Raw genomic sequence first — 22,379 nt, forward strand, 5'->3', positions numbered from 1 at the left:
CCTCCCTCGCTTGGGCCAAAACTTGAAAATTCTCAATTCTGCTTCTTCCTGTTCTACTCCTCTCATGGTACTGCTCTGCTACCTACCCCAATAAAGGAGAACTAACAACTTAAAATGCCTTTTTCAAAAATTTTAAGTAACACTTAACTTTCAAATGCCTGAACAGCAAATGTAACTTTTCTTGTCTGCATATTAAACACTGGCATTTTTATCTGTTTGAATAATCAAAGTGGTGCTTTCCATGCCTTCTTGGTTGCAAAAATTTGAACTGCTTCCTGCTGAAGGTCCACAGTGTGGGCCAGCTCATGCTCTATTGAGATGGTTGCAAGGCCGACCAGTCTCTCCTATGTCATTGTGGAGCATAGATGTGTTTTTATTCAGCTTGGAGAAGCTGTGTTCTCCACTGGCAACTGTTACAGGAAGTACTAGAAGTATGCGGAGAGCAACAAAAGCATTTGGAAAGAGGGTGGTCATCTTATTTGTGCACATATATTCCAGAACAGCGTTTGGAGTTGATCCTGTTGAAATGTATCTTGAAAGGGCTTTCAGTTCATCATCTAAATCACTCGCATCAATATTGCGCATGTTATCATGTGTCAACACTGTCTCTAGCGCTCTGCATTGCTGGTGTAGGTCTTCTTCAGGTATAGTGAGGAGTTTTGGAATATCATACAACATCCCAAATATATGAGCTGCATGAAACACTCTTCAACTGACTGTATTGCACAATCTAGCACCTGGTTAAAGAATTCAACTTTGAATTGTTGTTTGGGGTCTCTTATGGGGTTATCCCGTGCCTCGTAATCAAAATGTCTTCTTCGGTGACTCTTGTGTTCTTGAATGGGTGGGAAAATAGCTTCAGTGTGAAGTTCCTCTGCCAACTTCTTCAGAACGTTTTGAACATGCACTCTTCAGAATGTTTTGAAATCCCTCATCTGATCGGTAAGACTGTAGGTATGACTTTGCTTTGTCCAGTTGTTCCATTGCTCCAGATATATCAAGGTCAACACCTTGGTGTCTCTTGCTTACAACATTTATTTCAAACAGTATGTCATGCCACAACACTAAGCCACACAGAAATTTGAAGTTATGTATGTTTCTGGTGATTCCATTTCCCTCTGCCACTGTTCTCTCACAAACAGTTCCTGTCATAGCATTATCCTCCATAATGGCAACTATGGCATCATCTATCTTCCCAATTTGGTGTTTGATAGGCTTTATCGCCTCCACTCGACTTTCCCATCATGTGGCACTCAGTGGTTTCAGTGTCAGAGAGGATGTTCCCACATGTTGCTGCAAAAATTGCCATCGATGAGTTGATGCAGACAAAAATACATAGATGCTTTGAATTACACTAAAAATTCAGCAGCCTCACTAGAAGCTGATGCTGCATCACTGAACACCAAGTTCAATGTATGAGAACTGTATGGGACAAAAAAAAAAACTCAAGGGTTTAACTCTCGGATCCATGTCTGCACTCCTCTGTTCTTTTCTCTCATGTTGGCACCATTATCATAGCCCTGACCTCTCATGTCAGCTATTGCAATTCCCGTATCTTCCAGCTTTTTAAGAAGCACATTTGTCATACCAGCTCCTGTAGTATCATCAATGTCAAAAAATTCTAGAAAATGCTCTCTGACAGTCATCATTGCAGGGACATTTTCACTAGGTTCTGTTGTTGTTACAAAATACACCATGAAAGTCATTTGTTCCATATGGCTGATGTCAGGTGTGCAGTCCAGAATAACAGAGTAATATCTTGCTGACTTGCTCTTGGAGGTGCTAGAGAGGTACATAAGAGGCTCCTCCTCCTTTCTCTCCCTGCAGCTCCTGCTGCTTTCTGTTATTCCCTCTCACCTTTTCTCCTGCCTGCCTGTTATGTCTCTTGTGCCCTCCTTCCTCCAGCACAGCACTCCACCATCTCTGTGAATCTAGAGCAGAAAGAATACACATGCACCAGCAGCAGACACAATTTTCTACACTCTGGGTCCTAGTGCCCCACTTCCCAGTCTGGCTCCTGAGGCGGGAGCCTCAGTTTGCCTCATGGTAAGGCCAGCCCTGTCAGGATGGGAAATTAAGGAGTATCATTCAGAACCACTGCTTTCCACCTTCTGGTTCTCAATTCTAATCATATGGTTGAGCTTTTTTAGACTGCAGGAAAGCAGAAAGTGAAAGGTGCCATGGATTATGCACTCCCTCTGGATACAAAATAAAACACATTATTTTGTCACAAAAATCATAGCATTTGCAAAATATTAGTCTTGGAGAAGCATTGTGAGTCCCAAAAGAGTATTTTAAGTGCTTTTACTGAAAATGTTTTCTTCTTTTTTTCCAACATTAGACAGAAAGATTGTCAGATGGCAAGACTATAAAGAAGGGGAGTGTGAGATATGCAAGCCTGAAGCTAATAAACAAATAAAACACATTATTTTGTCAGTAAACTGCAGGATCTTTAAAATATTATACTTTAGGAACTTTTCTTAACTCCAAAGCTGTCCATATTAGGCGTCTGTCTTTTGTATTTTAGATTTAGTTCTGAAATTTAGACTTATTCTTGATAATTTTTCATTTTTAATTGTTTTATATGAATGCTCACGTCACTAAGAGAAATAGTCTGCTGCCACTAATTACACTATTACCCTACTCTGCGAGTATCCCATTGATATGAATGGGACTATTCATAGAGTGTAGTGCTAATCGATGATTTCCAAATCTGACGCTAAGCTGGTCAGAATTATTATTATTTATTTGTGCCTTAAAAAAAAAAAAATCATGCTTACATGCCAGGTGTGTATTTGCAAGCTCTCACAGCTTTATTCTACTTTGCATTATACAAGGATAGTTCCCATGGTAACTATTACATCATTTGGCACACATACTACCTGAGAAAAACAGAACAATTTAATAAAGAAACACACATCCACCATTGTGCGATCTGAATTGATTTAGCTATTGCATAATTATGTTTCACGAAACAAACAAAAGACTGCATCAGTTCTCAGTATCAGTATGACCACTTGTCTCTCAAAAGTTAACATTTGTTTCCAGTTCATCCCATGCCCAAACCCCCCTCTGCCACTCACATCTTAAAAAAACTTGACTCTGCTCAACTATTTTTAAAAATTGCACCCTCCGCCTATAACCCTCCCATTTCCTTCCACATAATTTTGTTCTTTCTCTCCCCCCCTCCCCACTCACATAACTAAAGCTGGGAGAGATTGGAGCTTTAAAACAAAAACAAAAAAAAACCTCATCCACGTTAATTTTGAAAAAAGCTGCACCAACAGTGGGAAAAGGAGGATGTTTCTGTCCCACAAAATAAACACATAGAACGGGTAAGTGACAAGTTCCTGATTTCTTCCGATCTCTGCCACTAAGCCCTAGCTGTTCAAAGGGAGTTAGGTGCCTAGCTCTCACTGATTTCAACTAGAGCTGGGTGCCTCAATATCTTTTAACATCTAAACCTAAGTGACTTTACTACTTTGTCTTAATTCACAGGGCGAAATTTTCATTGAGGTGTAATTAAGGCTGAGAGTACCAGTAATTTAAAGGCGAAATCCCTAGAAAAGAGTTGTCGTTATAAAAGCAAAACAAAAACTATTAAAAGGCAGGAAATCCACAGTTGAGGTTAACCTTAAAAGAAACTCAAATGTTTGAAAGTATGAAAATGCAGGGTAGAAAGAAAGAGAGACTGGGAAGGCAGGGGTGTGAGTATCACATTTTGCAGTGCAGTTCAGACTAGTGAGGGTTGTGTCACCACTGCCCTGTAAACCCAGTGCCTTAAATGCTCTGATGCTGTGACATACAGCCCAGACACCAACAGCCAGAAGACCCTGAGCATCCTCATTGTGTCCAGCCATGACTCAGCACTCTGACCCCAGTAGCCGGCCTACAACACAACAGCCACCAACCTTGAGAACCACTTGTCTCCACCAACTTGTCCTTGTCTCCACCAACCTTGAGAACTACTTGTAGGGTGACCCCAACACACTCCCAGTGTTGAATTCCCCCAAACCATCTGCTTTGAAGCCTTCAGCTCTTTCCTGGAACCGACAGAATTCATAAAGTTTGTTGCTCCTTTAAAAAGACACAAGCACAGCAGCTCATTACTTCAACTGGAGTTAACAATCAATTCAAACACAGCACTGGCTTGGTTTAGATTAAAAGTGAAACAAGTTTATTAACACAAAGACAGCTTTTAAGTGAGTTCAAGAACAAGGGATAAAGGCACAATGGTTGTAAGCAAATAAAAGTAAAATTCACTTTCTAAAGGCTAAGACCTAACTCAAGAAGCTACAGCCTTGGGTCAAGGTAGATTTCTTACCAATCAATCTTTTTTTCTTTCCAGACATGCCTAACTATCCTCTAAGTCAGGCCCTTCCACAGAAGTACAAGGTACTGTCTTCCTTGTCTTCCTAGGTGAAAGGTCTCTTGCCTAAGTAGGTTTCTCACCTGTATTCAGCTCCCAGAGACGTCAGCCCCCATGGCTGAAGGATCCATCTTTTTCAGCTTGCACAAGCTCTGGCCCCTTCTGTCTGACTAGTTATGAAAGCCGAGATGGCTTCTTCTCCTTCATTACGTTTTCCCAAACTCAGTGTTTTTTTCCCCCAGACTAAGGATGATCTCATGCTGTTCTTCCTCTCCTGTGGATTTCCTCTCTCCTTGCTGATTCACATGTAAATGAAGGGCTTCCATTGTTTTGATTCCACCATGCTTAGTTTACATAGGGGACAGGTAGCTAGCTGCCCTCCTTCCTGTCTGGGCGAAAACCTGTTTCTCTCCCTTTGGTTGGTTACAGACTTTAAATCATAATATCAGTGAATATTCATAATTCCTCATATAACATTAATACATACATTTCGGAATTATATTATCACCAGTGTATCACCAGTTTGCATATGATACCTTACATGTCCTGCTTGAGCCATTGTTATTTGTTAATCTTTTCAGAAGGAACCCCTATATAATAGAGCATAGCCCTTTTTGCTGCTGACAGCACCTAGAAGATGATTTACAATAGGAAAATAGAAATTGCAATAGTGGCAGGCCAGTGTGCATTTAGACGCAGACTCAGGACCACATTTAAGCACATGCCTAAGTTCATCCCTATTCAGTAAAGAAGTTCACTAGCGCTTTTTGAAAAGTGGGAGAAAATTTTCACAAAAGAATTTGAAATGTTGAAGTTTCATTCTGTGGGTTTCATTACTTCTGTTTTAATTGTTTGTAAAATTATTTATTGAAAATGGTATTTTTCTTCTCTGAAATTTTTATTTTTTTAAATTTTAAAACTTTTCCATTTCCTTTTATGCTCCCTTTTCTTCCTGATTTTCTCCCCCTGTTTTTCTTTCACTATTTTGCCACTGAAAATGGTGAAAACAAATAGGGAACTAATTGAAAACAAGGGGGGGGGGAGAAAAAACAAAGCTATTTTTGTTTGTATTCTAATTTTTGAAAGGCATGGAACATTTGAAAAAAAAGTTATTTTTTTTTAAAAAATTCTGACTTAATAAAGACTCTTTTTCAATTAAAATATTTTTCAGTTGGCAATCTCTAAACTTAAACATGTTTTTAATTTTCAGCAAGTTTCGTTGACTTCAATCATAGTTAAAAGCCATGTGTTTTGCTGAATAGAGATGCTTTTCTGAATGGGTGCTCCAGTCTGTTCCCCACCGTATGACAATGGCAGTACTATGTCAGAGGAACGTGCAAGAAAAATGAAAGCAGATTTTAAAAGGAGCTTAGCACCCAACAGCACCCACTTAGATGGGCAATTCTGGAGTAAACAGGAGAAATTCCTTCCTAACACCATCAATGTTTGGCTTATGCCCTGGAGGTTTATTCCAGATCAATTTATTTTTTGAATCTACTATTTAATGTAACTATGGATGTTCTCATTATCCATGTAATGCCTTAATAATACAGCAATTAAAGAGTTTCAAAATGTTCATTGGTATAGTATTTTCCCTGCATGCCCTCTGGAGGTATTCCAGTCATTTGAGTCATAATTCAGCTCTTTGAAAAATCCCAAATATGGATTTCTCTGGTAATAAGCATTTTAAAATTTCCTGCATACGTATTTAATGTTTACCCAATAGGAAGTAATGGTTACACATCCATTGGTTATATGTAGCTTTATAATTTCAAATGCTTCTAGTTAGGTAAGAAAACATATCTACTTGTGTCATTAGTGTTACAAGAGGCACAGAAATCAGGTACATAAAATCATTTATGACAAAGTACTCAACTCTCACAGTTCCTGGAGCCCTGAAACCAGGTCAGCATAGATGCAAACTCCTCAGAGTGTATTTCTTGTTTGAACATGGGAATGTGAGTAGGGGAAGACTAACAACTTACTATGTATAGGAATACTCAGAGGGAATGAAAAAGAAGACATATAATATCCACCCATCCTACAGGGTCTGTTTAACTTCTATTAGTTTATTTAATATTTCTGTCAGGGAGAGGGTGTTTCTCAAATTCCCATGAGGGCATTATATGCTCCCAATGTTGGAAATGTCCTCCCAACCTTACACATAGGTAGAAGACTTCCTTCACTACTGCCTGCTATCAGATTATAACCTTACTTTTTATTAAAAAAAGGCCCTCCAGATAATTTTTTAAAAGCAGGACAGATTGCATCTTCCTGTGGAAACACTGAAGGAACAGGGACAAGGGAGAGGAGCGGTGTGAGATTCACCTCACAAAGGTCTCACAATTACCGGGAATAGGGTTTCCTCTCTTCAACATGGAACAAGCTGAGGGCTTCAGTCCTCAGAAACCACAGATCCTTGAAGTCTGTGCAAATTTGGGTGATTGGATGCAGGACTGGTGTCTCTGCACTGGTTCCAGGATCTCCTTTAGCTCCCTGACAGAGTATGTCCAATACATCTGTGCTATTAGATGCTTCTGAGCCCTTCTGTGCCTTGTAAGCTCTCTCCAAAGGGGATCCCACAGTGTGGAGGTGGTGCCACCACAAATTAATGCAGAACCAGGTTGTATTAACTTTTCTGCAGATTTCCTACGAAGTTGGTAAGGAAGGGGGTAATTTGCAGTTAACCAGCTCCACCCTCAATCCTTTTTTCACATGTGGATCCCGAAAACAGAGAGATATACTCTGCTCATGAAGGATGGGGCTGGTTCTGTGGAGTGGCTGACCTCCCTCCCCACGTTGAGCTACTGGATAAATAGAAAGCTGTTGAAAGCTTCAGTAGCATACAGAAATCATAGAAATGTAGGTCTGGAAGGGACCTCAGTAGTCAACTGGTCCAATCCTCTGCATTCAAGGGAGTCTAGTAATAACTAGACCATACCTGACAGGTGTTTATCTCACCTGTTCTCAAAAACCTCCAATGGCGGAGATTCCATAACCTCCCCAGGCAATTTGTTCCAGTGCTTAACCACCCTGACAGGAAGTTTTTTCTTAATGTCCAACCTAAACCTCCCTTGCTGCAATTTAAGCCCATTGCTTCTTGTCCTATCCTCAGAAGTTAAGGAGAACAATTTTTCACCCTCCTCCTTGTAACATCCTTTTATGTACTTGAAAACTATTATATGTCTCCAGAGTCTTCTATTCTCCAGACTAACGGAATTACACAGGGTTTATGTGTCAAATGAAAACCTTGATATCTCCCCTATTAGGCAGCAGAGATGGTGGCATCTTGACTTGAGGCCCAAATGAGTTGAAGAAAGGTTTCACCACCACATTCTTCCCTGTGAGCAATCACTTTTCACCTGCTAGCTCCATGGTAATTCCCACAGCCAAAGCCATGGTCCTGCCAACTACTCCATGGACACTTGGGTCAAACTGTGTGAAACAGCTTACAGGATTGACGCCTGAATTTTCACTTAAACTCAGGATGAGTGCTTTTGTGTCAGAGTAAAACCAAGTACTCGGCACCGGTGCAGTAGATATGATTCGCATGCTATCTCAGATGTTCGCATGGCATGTATTTTCAAAACTGGTGCAACTGACATACTCAATGCAATGTTTCATAGTTTCTTGTGATATTTTAAAAAGTGACAAATATAACAATGGCAAAAGAAAGTTTTAGAGAAAATTAGAGTAATATAATTACATGGATTTAGCTAAAATTATCACCAAAAAATGAAGAAATTCTGAGTCAAGGATCCAATTTTGTCTTTGGTGACAGGTAATGCAGAGGGGCAATGAGTACGAAACCCTAACAGAGAAGTGTCTCAGTAAAAGCCAAGTAAGCAGTTACTGATTCTGGATATATGACAGAAATACCAGCTTTTGTAACCCTGATCCAGATCAGCTCACTGGATCCCCGAAATAAAGTTCAAGTGCCCCAGCACTCCTGGAAGTCAAAGTATTATAACAGGAATTTTAGGTTCTGATCCTGCAATGTCTACATGGGTAGAGTTCTGTGGCCAGGCAGAGCCCTACTGGAGTCTGGGGCATTTTGTATGGTGCAGCAAACCATTCACACACAAGAATTTGTAGAACTGGGGCCTTAATTATCATAGAACCTGTGATTCCTAAGCACAGCAGGGTGAGTGAAGGATAAGGACAAAGAGAAGACAAATGGGGGTAGGATGATCTTTCAGCAGTAAGAAGGGAATTGGGAAAACCTAAACAAAGTTATGTTTGTGACAGGAATAAATGTGTTGTCCACATTAATATTTGTTGTGTTTGGTGTTGCATAAAAATTAACTGAGCTGCCCCACCCATAAAATTAAAAGAGGCATTTCTTTTTCAATATTTTTTTCCAGTGCAAGCGAAAAAGGAAGAAAGAAACTCAGATGAACAAAAGGTTTCAGAGTAGCAGCCGTGTTAGTCTGTAGCTCACGAAAGCTTATGCTCAAATAAATTGGTTAGTCTCTAAGGTGCCACAAGTCCTCCTTTTCTTTTTAAGATGAACAAAAGTTGCTTGGTTGATTAGTACAACAGGCAACATTCTTACAGCTTTCCCACACTGTCAAGGGCAATATAAAGCTGACAGATGCCAAAAGACCACAAAAGAAACAATGTCATAAAATTCTTTCTGCCAAATAAGGGATATTAATTTCCCCTTGATTAGTGTGCATAGCTCCCATTAGAGTTAATGGGGATTGTGCAAAAACACTGAGGATAAAATAGATACCTGTGTTTGGACTCTGATAAATCACAATCTTACATTATCATCCCACAGGGGCTGTACTATTACACTTCTGTTTGCTGGTTTCTGAACATCTCTTCTGATGACTTAGTCAGAGCCTTTGGTGTCCTCAGTGTGAGCTTGATCCTAGGCACCGTGAAATTATTAGGTCTTCCTGTAGGGTTTGGCAGAGATTGATGCTGATGAATTCCCATGCTAACGGAGATAGGGAAATGTCTACTCTGGTAAACGATGAGCCAAATTCTGTTCCCACTTACACTAGTTTAAACCCTGAATAGTTACATTGACTTCCGTGGACATACTCTTGATTTGTGTGCAATGTAATCGAGTTCAAAATCAGGCCTGCTATTGCTTCTGTTATTTCTGTACCTGCCTTTGTCTTTCTGTGGTGGGTTGTTTTTTTTATTTTTTTGGGGGGGCATATTTTTCATCTTCTCCTGCCTTCATTGCTGCCATTTCTACATCTGCCCCTGCTTCTACTGCTGCCATTTGTGCATCTGCTTCATGTTGTTCAACTTGTATGGTTTTGTCAGTAGTAAGGGACAGTGAAGGTTATAATTTACTTTCCTCAGCACACACACAAACTCACTCTCCTTATACTTATCCTGTCACTGTCCCATAGCTCATACATTTCTCTTTAGTACCCCAACATCCTTCTCTCCCACCAAAGAAGAAAATAATTTACATATTAATTATAACTTGTCTAGTAAAAATGAAACAGACACCTGTAATTATGCAGAGGCACCACACACTTGCACATTGCTAAATCAATGACGAACGGAAAAGGGAGCTCATTAAAACGAATCACAAATTTACTGCATAATACATCTAGATTTGCAGAACATATTAATTCAATGGGGTTGAAATATGTGATATTAAATAGCATGTGTGAAGAAACCTTCAAGAGCAATTTAAATAATTATCCTAGTGCTGGATAGTATATTGTTTGTTTGTTTTCCTCATGCCCAGTTACTAATGCCTGGATCCTAAAAGGTATTTAGGTACCTAACTACAGTTAATTTCAGTGGGAGCTAGGTGCCTAAATACCTTTGAGGATCTGAGCCTGAATTCCTTAGTTAAGTTACAAAATACTGTTTTACAAAACATGGTTTTCAGCAGAATTTGCCAAGCTAGGTTTATCACTTAACACTGGGGCCTGTCTTCTTCTCTCAGTTAGAATAATAATAATAATAATGCTTTGAAAGTGTTCCTTCCCCTCAAGGTGTTGAAAGCACATTATACATGTTAATGAATTAACCCTGAAAGATAGGCACTATGATCCCTCCTCCCACGGGGTATTGTTTGATATTCTCTGTGTGTATATAAAGTCTGCTGCAGTTTCCACGGTATGCATCTGATGAAGTGAGCTGTAGCTCACGAAAGCTCATGCTCAAATAAATTGGTTAGTCTCTAAGGTGCCACAAGTACTCCTTTTCTTTTTGCGAATACAGACTAACACGGCTGTTACTCTGAAACCTGACTTTATGGATAGGAAACCAGAGGCACGGAGAGTTGGGTGAGCTGCCCCAAATCTACTTTTGGAAGGGTTTCCACTGGAGAGATTGAGATAGTCCCACCCCACAATTTCCCATGGCCAAGGGATGAGGGGATTGTTTTAGGAGATGGGAGATGTGGGTTAAAATCCCTGCTCTGCATCAGGCTAAGTAGGAATTTTGAACCTGGCTCTCCCACATCCTGGGTGAATGCTTTAACTGCAAGGCTAAAGATTAGGAGAGGCTGCTCATCCTCTGGCTGCGTCTTGTTTGAGGGCAGATCAAGGCAGGTGGAATGCCTAATTTAAGGCTCCCAACAGGGTTTAGATGTGAAATAGGCACAAGCCATCAGGATTTAGGCAGCTTTTCACATGCTCACTGGAAGATTTTTAAAGTACTTTATTGATGGAAACTTAGGCACCCACAAGGTGCTGAACAGGGTTTTTTAGGATCTGAATTTTGGATTTATGCTCATAAAGTGACAGCTATTTGCCTAAATCCCTTTGTTGGTCTAACCTTCAGAATTTAAAACTTCATGGGGGGAGCAAGAGGAGGGAAGGAAGGAAGTGGATACAAGGAGAGAAGTTTTGAGATATGATTAGAAAATTATGCTATCACTTCTGCCAGTGGCTGCATTAAGATGCAAAATAATCATTTCAGAAAAGCCAAGTCTTCATGGGGTTAGCGATCTCTAGAGTAACGTCACAGACAAGAGTACGTTCAAGGTGCCAGAATGCAAGGACAGTGAGAAGTGGGCTGATTAAGGAAATGATGACTGCCTTGAAATTGTCACAATACAGTTGCTAATTAACAACTAAACTGAAGATAAGCAACTTTGAAAACATCAGCATGATTATATTACCGGGACCAAATTTCAAATTCCAATCAGAAAGTCTTGAAAGAACTAGATCGTTCCTTTTAATTTATTTTCAAATTAAACATTATTGGTCCTGATTCCACTCTTAATTAAACTGGTGTTTGTTGCTGGAACAATTCCAAGGTAGTCAATGGAGTTACCCCAATGTAGAGTCAGCAAAAGTGAGAGAAGAATCACAACCTATTGTTTAATGTTATTTTAGGTAATTACATGAGCACTGAAAATATAACCTGTAACTGTTAAAGTCCTGACACTGGTTCTGCTCTATGCCACTAGGGGGCATGCTGCCCCAAAGGAAGCAGGGAGGGTGTAGGCACATAGCTCTACCTTCTTCAGTGGAGCTGGCTGCCTGTGAAATGGGGAGTCAGTTACATTCCATGAAGTAGCCTAGTAGTAGGTGTGTGGGAAGTGTGTAGCTGGTAGTTCCAGGAGGTATTCTGCCTTCCTGATGTGGAATGCCTCCAAGTTCTGTTGGTGGCATGGTGTGATCTGTACCACACCCAATGCAGGGCAATGGATTACTGGCAAAACAGTTCTTACGTTGTAATTACCTAGTGGTAAGTGTGTATTTATATATTAATCTGTAATGGTGGAATGGGATGGATTTTTAAAGGTATTTAGGAGCCTCAAGATAAAAGTAGGAGCCTAGTGGGCTCCATCAGTGGGAGTTAGGGGCCTAGATGCTTTTGAAAATCCCACTGGGCTCCTATCTGCATCTTTAGGCACCCAAAACCCTTAAAAATGAGGCCCGATATGAATAATAATAATTGGTCAGCTTTTGAAAAGTCCTCAGCATCCAAGAGCTTCCACTTAGGGTATGTCTACACTGCAATGTAAAGCCAGGGTTAGTGGGACTTGAGTCAGTGGACCCTGGGTTTTAGTACCCAGGGTTGGAGGGTATGTCTACACTGCAATTTAAAACCCAGGGCTGGCTTATGCCAGCTAACTTGGGCTCGAATAAGGGGCTGTTTAATTGCAGTGTAGAGATTCAGGCTGGCGCTAGAGTCTGGGCTCTTGGACCCTGCAAGGCGGAGAGTTCCTGACCTTGGGCTGCAGCCTGAGTCCAGATATCTACACTGCAATTAAACAGCCTCTTAGTCCTAGACCTGCAAGCCTTAGTCAGCTGGTGTGGGGCAGCCCCGGGTGTCTAACTGCAGTGTAGACATACCTTGAGTTTCAACACTGTTTGCCAACCCTAGATTAAGATTTTTTTTTAATATGGGCCTAAACCTGGGCTCTGGCGACCACACTGCAATATGCAGACCAGCGATATCCCAGACTTCCTAGCTCTCCCAAAATGTGGCCACTCTGGCTCTTTTTTTTGGTGGTGAAATGAAATGAGGGGAAAATAGTGGAGGCACCATTTGAAGAACTTTTCTCGTGCTTTCACTCCTGTTTCAGGAAATGGACAGAGCTTCCTTGAGACACCGGTGGATATTTTGGCAGTGTTTTCTGATGCATGAAAGGTACCTGATAGACCTCATGACAGAGCAGGAGGAGGAGGACACAGACACGGCTAGACTTGAACTGGCTGATGCTATTCATGATTGTAGGTATTGCTGCCGATTCCCCCTACTTAGACCGGCACTTCGTGAACAAGATCACTAGCACAGTCTGGTGGGACCATTTTGTCTTCCAGACCTGGGGTGACAAGCACAGGGTCCAGAACTTTCACATGAAGAAAGCTACATTTCTGGAGCTCTATGAGCAGCTTGCCCCTAGCCACTGGTATAAAGAGACACACATGATAGTGGCCATGGTGTTCCAGAAACAGGTTGTTATAACTATCTGGAAACTGGTTACCTCAGATTGCTATAGGTCTGTTGCCAATCAGTTTGGTGTTGGAAAGTCAACTGTGGGTAAAGTAGTGGCTCAAGGTTTCTGAGGTAATCAGCTGTGGGGTTTACCCCAAAGTGGCAGCTATAAAAGATATTCCTGAAGTAATATCTGGCTTTCAGAGAATGGAGTTTCCAAACTCCGCCCATGGCCGTTGATGGGACTCATCTGTCCACTGTTTGCCCTCCATAAGGTGCACTTGACTACATAAACTGAAAAGCATACTACTGCACTGAGATTCAGGCCCCTGTGGACCACAGAGGCTGATTTATGAACAACAACATAGGCAGCTGTGGAAAAGTTTATGATGCCATAGTTTTTCATTGATTGGGTGTCTACATTGATGGACGGTCTGGGACACTATTCTCACCAAATGTCAGTGTCATAAAAGGAGTTACTGTCCTCCCCACTATTCTGGGGGACCCTATGTAGACCCTTGGCTTATGAAACCATACTCTGATCTCACAGGCCCTGGCAAAAGAATGTTTAATTGCACTCTCAGCAGATGTAGCATGGTTCTTGAATGTGTGTTTGGCAGATTGAAATCCCATTGGAGATGTCTACAGACCCATTTGTATTCCAGCATGATGAATGCAGTCTGCATTACTGTGGCTTGCCAGGCTCTTCAGACTCTAAGAGTGAGCCATTTCCTCCTGAATGGAACTGTGACAGTGATGGACTGCTGAACCAGCCAGAAAGCTCACCTACCACAGCTGTAGCTGGATGTACCTGGACAGTGGAAGTCAGGGATCCCTTGTGCTCCAACACTCTGGACTTGCATGGGCCAGTGAAGAGGGATAATACTACCTTTATAAATGTGCTTGGGTGGGGCTGGTGATTGATTACTCGTGGGAGTGGGGTGATTGCCATGCAATGTACTTATGAATGCCCTGACCACTCATCAGATGGAGTGGGGGAGGAGGGAGGGTTGGCTCACAGTGTGGGTTGATGTAAAGAGGTGATTGATGTATGGATTGATGGAGATAACTGTACTGAGAAATAGTGTTTGCATACAACTTCCCAATTGTCCCTGATCATGTTTACGTCTTTACTATTTGAAATACACATTGTGTAAATTTTCTTAATCAAATGAAAAGATTTATTTATAAAAAGTACATTAACCTGTTGCCAGTTGTCCTTACCAAAATAAAAAATAGGTAACAACAAACGCTTTAGAAAAAGGAACAAAGTTCATGAACAAATGCATACAGTGAAACTGTACAAGACAGAAACCCCCTCCTGGTGCATGTTCTCTGCACTGTCCCATTCTCCTTTCCCTTCCTTCCACATTTGCTACCCCCTTGGTGCCAGCGGAGAGAGGTGGAGGTGTTCACAGAGGAGGGGTTCAATATAGAGGACTGCATAGGGTGCAGTTGCCCTGCCCAGCGATTCAGAAGGCCTGATTGCATTGGCTGCCCAGCTATGGAGTTGTCCAAGCTGCTCCTGGGCTGCAGGATAGGGTACCCTGGAGGGGACACAGGCTGTGTGCGGAGGGTACAGTAGGAGACAGTGCTCTTGTGGCCATTAGTGGTAGTGACCACTCTAGCAGTTCTTTCCAGTGAGCTCTGTCCTCCTCCCTCAGCCACCATTCTTGTGCAAAGCAAATGCCTGCTCCCTTGCTTTAAACCTGTTCCCAGCCCAGGCTGTGCAGCCAGCTTGAGCCTTCCTGCTTGCCTTTCACCATGCCTTTCCTCTAGCTGAACTCTGTCTTTGGTTTGGGACTCGCTTGCTGGCCCTGTCCAGAACTTCAACCATAATTTAATCACGGAAACACTTCTTTTTGTAAGAGTCCATGAAAGTGCATTGACCCAGGCTTTGTCTGCACTGTGGGCAAGCTGTGGAGGTACTGCGGCCTGTAGAGATTGTGGGGCCTGGAATAGGACAAGACACAGAGGGGTATTGTCTCAAATAGAACAGTGCCAGAGCACAGAAACAATCCTTGTGGAATTTCAAGGACATAAAATGTTACTTTTTAAAACCAAACTTCAATATATTATGAGAGGAATGTTTCAGACCACAGAAACTCCCTGGACACAGGAAAAGAAGTGCAGAGACAAGAGTAAGTTAAAAATCACAGGGGCTTTAAAAAAAAAATTGCAGAGCAATTTGGCTTCGGGAGATGGTCAGTGCTCATGCGATGAAAGCTTTTTCTATCATTTCAGGTATCCCACATTTTGGAGGACATAACAGTTCTTGTTATGCCAGAATAACAAAGAGGGGTGTTAGTCCAAGCTGACAGTGGGAAACCAGTAGTGTATGCTACCAAAGTATATACCAAATGTATATAGACTGAACAGCACATCTCTGACTGAAGTGGGGTGGTCAGCTATCAAGTTGGCCCTGGAAAATATGCCCTTCCCCAAAATGTGACTACCTATGTGGAGTTCCTGCTTCAGGACAAGTTTGTAGCTGTCAGCACCTAGGACTGGGTTAGAATTAATGTGGGAATCCACTGGATGCTGTGTTAGCTTCCAAATAGTTTAGCTTGTTATGACTGTGTGCAAACACACAGAACTCCACTTCCATCTTCTTTATCTCACCCCCCAACACATTTCTGGACAAAATTTTAAACCCCAGTCGTATTTGGGACAAATGATTTTGTCACTTATGCACTACATGGACTACATTTATGTTAATGGCCTAGATCTGTAACTGGAACACATTTCCACACTCCGGTCGCCTGCCCCCAGTTCCCTGTTTTCAGGAGGTCCATTACAGTGTTGAGTGGTTCAGAGGGATGTACCAACAGGGATGGCAATGTAAGGTTGCTCTTTTTTTAACAAATAAGAATGCGCTAATAAAATCTGTGCTTCTCCAGTAAAAAAATCACTTTTCAAGGTTTTTAAAAATGTTTGCATTTCCCAGTCACCATTTTGAATTCCAAATGGTTGGTGGCAGCAGGGGGGACCCCAAGGTGCTGGGATACAATCACCATTAAAGTATACACGCTGCTTGCTGGGGCTTGTAATAACTTTTGCATTGCTTCATAGAACAGAAATCCCTCCCATTCCCATATTAATAAACATTAAAATGGTGCCAGAAACTTACCAGGCTCCAGGGTGGATTCCGCCTCTGCCATTTTTGTTGTGGGTTCCACGGTGGGCCATTCCTCAGGATGGGCATCAAAGAGCTCTTCTGATGCAGCCCCGGGGTGTGCTTCAGCTGATCCTGTGGCAAAGCCTCCTCTGGAACCGGTGTCGATAGCAGAGTCACTGTAGCTGGCCTCATTTGGCACCTGCTGCTGGCTCCCATCATGGTGCCTGCAGGTTGTCATCCCAGGTCATTGTGCACTGCACTCAGCTCAGTTCCCAGCACTCAGTCAAACTCGTCATAAAATGGGCATGATGATGGTGAGTTGCCTGTGGTACAGTTCTGGTCTCTGGCTTCCAGGTAGTTGGTCTTGAGCCACTTAATCCGCTCCCTGTCCTTTAAATTTCCAACACTGCCAGCTTCTTTACTATTTGCTGGTCTGAATGGTCAAACCAGGCTCTCTGACTAAAAGCCACTCTTTTGTTGGCCTTGCACCAAGGACTAACCAAAATCTGGATGTGTTCTCATGACCATGAAGCTGTGGGCTTTCCTAAGGAGTTCTTCTGGTCCATTGCAAATGCAGAAGGTTCTCAGAAGGTGTCTTTGCAACTTGGCGATCACAATAAAATGGAAGGGTTTAATGCTCACTCATCAAGTTACTGAACTACAACAAGGAAGGTTGCTTCCATTTGCCTGGAATCAACTGGTAATTCTTGGGAGAGAGAGGACAAAGGAAGTGGGCACATGGGATTGTGGGATAGTTTTGGCAGACTCCCGGGACCTGAGACCAGAAGGCCACGTCTACATGGCAAAGCTATAGGCTTGAACCATGGGTCCTGGCTTGATTCGAGTTCATACCCTCTACCCTTGCAGGCTCCTAGGACTCCGGGTATAAGACTGAGTCCAAGAGATTTGTGTGCAGACAAAAGGTGGTTTGGGCTCAGGCATGAGTCAGAGCCTGGGTTTATATTGCAGTGTAGACATATCCTCAGAAACCTAAATAAATGGCTCGATTTTTAAAACAGCTCTGTTCCCATTTAGGAACCTAAATGAAGTGTGTGGATGTACAACAGTGATCAATTCCCAGCAACTCATAAGAAAACCATGGGAGGTGTTGAGTGCTTTTGAAAATCCCTCTCTATAATAATGAGAGTGTATGTATATTATTTAATAGCAATTCATTTATTGGACCACAGTGAATTCTACTTTTTGTATGGTCCTTTTATTGGGATCTTGGAATTCCTCCCTTTGGATTTTTTCTTTCCTGGGGATACACAATCTGAAAGGTTTAGCCACCTTTCCAGACATGATCTGAAGTGAATCTTCTATTACCTCAATTAAGAATTGTCCAGACCATTTTCAGCATTGAGAGAAAATCAAACTATATTCCTTTGACACAACAGGCTCCTCTGGCCTTTCCATGTGCTGAGCTGCCCTTCAAGGCCTAGTGGAGATTCTATTCAAGTAGTTATAAATGATTAATTTGTTTAATTCATACCTATTCTTTTGTTTTCTCACTTCACATAGTACTCACATGCTTTTGTTATTCTATTTCAGCTGGTTTCATATTTGGTTTATGCCCACAAAAGACAAAAGGAATGAAGATGTTACAATCAGGTCATTACCTTGTAATTCTCTTCCTGGCCAAAAAAGAAAGAAATTGACTGGATCAATAATAGAGGGAGTCTCTTAAATTTTATATATAACTTTATAAGGGTAGAATCTAGACCTACTCATGAGCAACACTAAAGGATCAGAATGGGGGGTTTTCTTTTAATTGTAAGTTCTAATGAAAATACTACATTTTAAACTTGTTTCACATTTGATGGAAATTTTGCTTCAATATTTTTAACTCAGCATAATCACAGCAGTTATCCTGATGAAATATTTCCTACAGGAAAACATTAATGCATACTGGAAAAACTGCTCATCAGATTTATATTGCTGCATGGCAACAACATATGAACATATGACATTTCTCATGCCTTCAATATAGTGTAATTGGTAGGTGACATAACATTGAGTGCTTTCAAATTATCTTTCATATTTAGGCCTTCTATATCTACATGATGGATAGCGTGGTATTAAATACTTTCTCAGAACAAAATTAGACTAAAAAATAGCAGTTTTCTGTCAATATGTACTTTTGGAAATGACAGTTTTAATCTTTTCAGGGTCTGCTGATAATGGATGTTCAAAGATTCTTTCATCAAAAGTGACCTTTCGACCTCTGGATTCTAAACCAGGAAAGGCTTCAAAATAAAGAACATTCATCTGAGCTGAAATAATAATGAAAGAGTGACCATTAGGTCAATCAGCTTACCGCCCCCCCCCCCCCCGAGCTATGTCTTGCCTTCTTGCTGTTTTGTTTGGCAAAAGCATAGTAGGGGTGGATTAACCTCAGCTTTACTTTTCAATAAATGCACTAATTACAATTGGAGAGATTTATTTCGTTCCTTGGTGTTCTAATGTGTTTTTTTTTTTAATTTAGAACTTAGTCCCTCTGTAAGATGGGGTTTGCAAAGTTTGCAAATTGGTACCCTTAGCCACCTAAAAGGGTTAATTATCTCAGTGTACCAGAGTTGGCTGATTCATTTAAAAATGTGATTAGTGAATATTTTTAGTGAATAAATATGGTGATTTTTATTCATGGAGTCATCTTATTCATTGTTCCTCAGTGTTCTGATGTAGGTCAGCATTGCCATGACTAGCTGATGTGCTTCTTTACCAATGGGAACACCTTTAGCCAAATGACCAAGGTATGGCAACATGCAAAGGTCACTGCCATCCTGAAACCAGGGAAAGCATCTGATGATCTAAAAAAATACCGGATAATATCATTGCTATGCATAACATACAAGTTCTTCTAGAGCTACTCCTAGAGACTTACAGCCATCTTTGAGGGTTACATCACTAAAGAGCATTATGTGTTCAAACTGGGGCAAAGCACTTTTGGTCAGGTAGTTACACTGACAATCCACATATAAGCTGGCTACCAAAGCAGTCTCAAAACAGCAATGGCCTTTGTGGACCTGTCCTTGGCATAGGATACGGCTTGGTGGGATGTTCAGCTTCAGAAAGTGTTGAAAATATTGTGTTTCAGAGCAACACTGTGCCTACTGACTGTCATGCTCACATGTCACAAGTTTCATGTACATCTAATGGAATAGACCAGCAGACCTATTGAGCAACGGGCTACTACAGAACTCCATCTTGGCACCATCACTATTTAATATTTATAGCATAGCAGTGACACGTCATTGACCCAGTGATTGAAAAGCTACACCACTTATCTCAACATACGTACATAAATAAATACCCAACATAATGCTAGGTAAAATTCTGTATGTTAAACTGAGTTTCCCTGTGAATTTGTGCATTCTGAAATCCCAAAACTAAAAGTGAAATATGTGGGGAGAGGAGAGGCAAGTCCATGTGGACTGAAGCTAAAAATGTGGCCTGACAATGGAACATAGGCAGTAGGCATGACAAAGGACAAAGAGGGCCAGCAGCCTAGATAGGTCTGCAAGCATCAGTCATGGTAAATGTAGTGGTAATGCATCATAAATATAAGATTAATGGATTATTAAGGCCATAAGTGAACATTTTCTTGCCCAGTCTAATCTCCTGCATAACTCATGCCATATTTAATTTTTGACTTCCATTGCAAAGGCTGCACCATTATTTGAACCTAGGACCTTTTGCACCATAAACAAGACCATACTGTTAAGCTCCCAATTTTTACCACTTTTTTAAGCAGATTATATAGCATTTGAACATGCAACCACTTGTATGAATATCCAGAAACATTCCACAGCTCTACCAGACCATTCTATTGAGCTAGTGCACTGTTGTAGTGACTGAGACAGAAACGGTATCGGGGGTGGCCATGTTAGTCTGTATCCACAAAAACAACAAGGAGTCCGGTGGCACCTTAAAGACTAACAGATTTATTTAAACATAAGCTTTCATGGGTAAAAAACCACTTCTTCAGATGCATCTGTGTGTGTGTGTGTGTGTGTGTAGAGAGAGAGAGAGAGAGAGAAACAGGCTACGCAGAATCTTGCACCCTCTCTGCTCCCATTTTAGATCACCAATTCCAAAAACATCATGTTTATCGTTCTCCTACAGGATGTACTACTACAGACAAGTTTAATGGATAAAGATGCCAGCTAAAGTCAAAGAAAAATACCTCTAGCGACCTTACTTGCTAGGTAGAGGAGAGTGTAAATAGAATTGCATCCTGAAAAATAACCCTTGAGTGCCCAAGAGACCTGGATTTTTCCCCATTATCCATCACCACCAGCAGCATTGACTTTACTCAGGCTCACATCAGTTTGGTCCCAAATGCTCTCTCTAGAATTCTTGGATTACTGCAATTTCAGATTTTTTGCAAAAGTTCCACAAAAAGAAAATAAACATGTTATTCCACTTCTATTAGCCTTATGCTGTGTTAAATGAATGCTATAGTTTAAGGGATGAAACCATTCCTGGAGTATTGCATTCTACTTTGTTGTTTTAATACAGATTGTGTTAAGTTATGACTGATTGGATAGCTCATGGGACAGTGTATTATAAGTGGACCGAAACATGTGATGAGGCATGAGGGAGTGGAAATCTTACAGGAGAAAAAGTTAAAGAAAAGCAGTGTTTCCCTGGGCCAAATTGTGACTCGTTAGTCTTGCTGGTGAGCCATTACGACTATCATGTGAGTAACTGCTCACCAATAGGAGCAATGGAATCACGCTGGCCATTGCCTACTAGAGAAGTAGTAAGACTTTGTTGTGCCAAGACTGCTATCTGAATTCAGCTTTTAGCCCACAATTCTGCCTGGGGAAGGATACACAAATTTCAGGAGCACAAGTTTCACTGACTTTCTGTGAGATCTTTTTTTTTTTTTTTAAACAATTATATTGCATAGGACCTGGAGGCATTAGCCAAGTTTAGGCTAGACACTGTAAATATAAGGCCAGACTGTGATACCCTGACTCCTGCTGTATATACTTTACTGAACAAAGAGGCCCATTTCTGAAGTAAGGACTTATTCTGCATATCATGCTCTGGTCCATAAGGCAAATGACAATCTCTGCTCTAAGGACCTTGCAATTTATAAGATATGACATTGCACGTGGATAACAAATATCCAAATGTGGGATCCTATGAGGAAGAGATAACAATAAGATGTTGTAGCATAGACTAGCCATGTGCACAATTTATAGCTTGTCAGCAGCAGAAATCTTAGCAGTTTCAAGTCACCACTTCCTTTGCCATTTTCGGAAGGTAGTTTTCTGTATGAATTACAGTAGAAGTAAGTTTTAAGGAGGGACTCAAAGGTTAGGATGGTAGAGGACAAGGGTCAAGAGGTAAAGATGTCGGTTTCACTCTTCAGTGCCCTACCAGAGCAAATTCTACACCTCTTCCTGCAAACCATGGTCAGAATGTTTATGCAAACACTTATTTGTGCCATAGACAAGTGATTAGAGGTAGCAGAATTAGGCTGTTGTGGGGCAGAAGCATCAACATCTTTGGATAAGCAGCACCCTAGTTCTCCACATTTCAGAGAACAGGAAATACTTCTGCCGTGACAGCCAGCATCGGAAAGCACAGCTGAGGAACGTGTATACATTTTTCAGTGTGTGGTGGGACAAAAGCTAAATCAAAACTATTAAAACTGGCAGTAGCTTATGTCCTGGTATTTAGCTTCAAACACCAACCAAAGAAGAAGAAAATGATTTGTTGTTCATCCATTCCACATATCGCTGTGGGTAGAAATTATTAATTGTGGCAATCCTAGGTTCCTTTGTCTTGTGGAGAAGAATTTCTGGAGTTATTCCCAAATGAAGCTCTCCTGCCTGCTCGTGTTCAGTGCTATCAGCAAGTCCACCAGGCCTATTTGACTTTTAAAAATGTCCTGTAGGAGTGTGCTCTCACACACTGCAAACAAGAATGGGAATGTCTGGTTAACAAATGACTGCTGTAAGAAAATTAGCCCAATGAGCTGTGTGTGCATATATGTGAATCTCC

This window comes from Lepidochelys kempii, chromosome 1 (genome assembly GCF_965140285.1).
Source record: "Lepidochelys kempii isolate rLepKem1 chromosome 1, rLepKem1.hap1, whole genome shotgun sequence".
Classification (NCBI taxonomy): domain Eukaryota; kingdom Metazoa; phylum Chordata; order Testudines; family Cheloniidae; genus Lepidochelys; species Lepidochelys kempii.